We start from the raw sequence: 2,308 nt of genomic DNA, 5'->3' as shown, positions 1-2,308 counted from the left end.
ATTTCATGTATTTGCATGATAAAATTGTGTTCTAAGTCCAAGAATGCTTACCTGATCGAAGTCCTTGAATTTCCTCTTCAAAATCGCTCAAGAACACCCCAAGTCCGAAGTTGATATATGTATTCTGTAAATATTTCGCGAAGGGAATTAAAACCCTTTCTGATCAGTTATTTCCGCTTCTGCGGTCCTTTGTCGCTTCTGCGACTACCGCATCTGCGGTAATTTTTCCGCTTCTACGGAATTTCATTTAAAATCCAAGGCCGCTTCTGCGACATAATGTCCGCTTCTGCAGAACTAACTCTCCAGCACAAAAACCGCTTCTGCGTTCGCCTGTCCGCTTCTGCGGACTCGCTTAAGCGGAAAAAGTTCCGCTTCTGCGAAACTACCCTACTAGGCCATAAGCCACTTTTGCGACCCTCCTCACGCTTCTGCGGAACCGCTTCTGCGGTCCGTTTCCGCAGAAGCGAAAATACCAGATATCAGATATGAACCTGCAATCTCCAACTTAAAATTTCATCCCGTTAGCCATCCGAAATCACCCCGAGGCCCCCGGGACCTCAACCAAAGACACCAACATGATCCAATACCTTATTCTAACTTGCTCCCATCATCAAAACACCTCAAACAACACTAAAACCATCATTTCTCATCGAATTCAAGCATAAGTTCTTCTAAAACTTCCGAAACACGCATTCGATCAAAAACCCAACCAAAACACCTCCGAATGACCTGAAATTTTGCACACACATCCAACATCACCTAACGAAGCTACTGAAACTCTCGGAATCTCATTCCGACCCTCGGATCAATATCTCACCTATCCGCCGGAATTCGCCAAAATACTAACTTCGCCAATTCAAGCCTAGTTCTACACCGGACCTCCAAAATTACTTCCGATCACACTCCTAAGTCACAAATCATCCCCCGAAGCTAACCGAATCGTCGGAATCCACATCCGAGCCCTCTAACTCATAGGTCAACATCCGGTTGACTTTTCCAAAACAAGCCTTCCTTAAAGAGACTAAGTGTCTCATTTCTTATCAAAACCATTCCAAACCAACTCTAACACATCAAATACTGATAATGAAATATGAAGGAGCATAACATTGGGGAAACGGGGCGGTAACTCACGTGACGACGGGTCGGGTCGTCATATCCTCCCCAACTTAAACAAACACTCGTCCTCGAGCGTACCCAGAGTTGTTCTAGAAGCCAACCAACAGCTGAATAACTTTACCGTGCATATAATCGGGGTGATCCCACGTCACCCTATCTCGCATAGGCCCGATAACACAACATAGCTGAAATTTTCACAATCCATCTAGTCCATAAACCATAGAACCACCCTGCACTTTCCGAAATCATACACAAGATAAGAACCTCACATCTATATTCAAAATAAGCCTATACCAGCTGTAATAGACCATGCCTGCAACCTCGGGTGCAATTATATGATATACCAATAACTCAACCACACGCAACGATAACTCCCATTCACAGCAACTGCCCACAACAACCAAGTACCTATAGAAATCTCTTATTAGCCAAAGTCTCATTCCAACACCTTTACATATACTGCAACTGTTAACTAAAACGTGCAGTAAGCCATCACCATTTCTCAGATCAACCATTCATGAAACCACTTCTCCTTTGGCAAATACTACATCAAATTTTTCTGAGTCGAAGCTCGACATTACCCTTCCAACATACTGAAATCGAATCCGTTCGTATTCATTAGTGACCCCAACGATCCTCAAATCCAACACACCACTCTGGTGATATGACACCTCAATACCGGCCTAAGCCACAACTTGCATAATACGCGTACCAATAAGAAACGGTCTGAACATACTCAAATCATGAAAATGACTCAAACGAAAGAGCGGTACCTCAAGCTCATCAAAACTGCCACAACACAAGGCTGAGACCCTGTCTCACATCATAGAATAGAACACACAAGTTTGACCCGCAAGGTCATGTTTCCACACGTCTTTGTTGCAATGCGCGATCCTATCTAAATACTACTTCCACCTGGAACACCTCTAGTCACTATGCTTGAAATCGACAACCATGCTCAATTGATGTCTAGAGCCAAAGAGAATCATTACACATCCCATGCTCTGCATGACCTACATAGGTCTTGTTCAAATTCTTCCAATACCGACACGACGGATGAGATCTGTATGAATTCATGACACTGCCAAACCAACCATTCATTGGGTCTATACTTCTGGCAAAAACTATCACCTCATTCTGAACCAAATAATGGTCTTAGCCCCCTTAATTACTTCATCTGCTCAGATTCGCA

Source organism: Nicotiana attenuata, chromosome 1 (assembly GCF_001879085.1).
Source record: "Nicotiana attenuata strain UT chromosome 1, NIATTr2, whole genome shotgun sequence".
NCBI lineage: Eukaryota > Viridiplantae > Streptophyta > Magnoliopsida > Solanales > Solanaceae > Nicotiana > Nicotiana attenuata.
Note: the sequence above shows the minus strand (reverse complement) of the source record.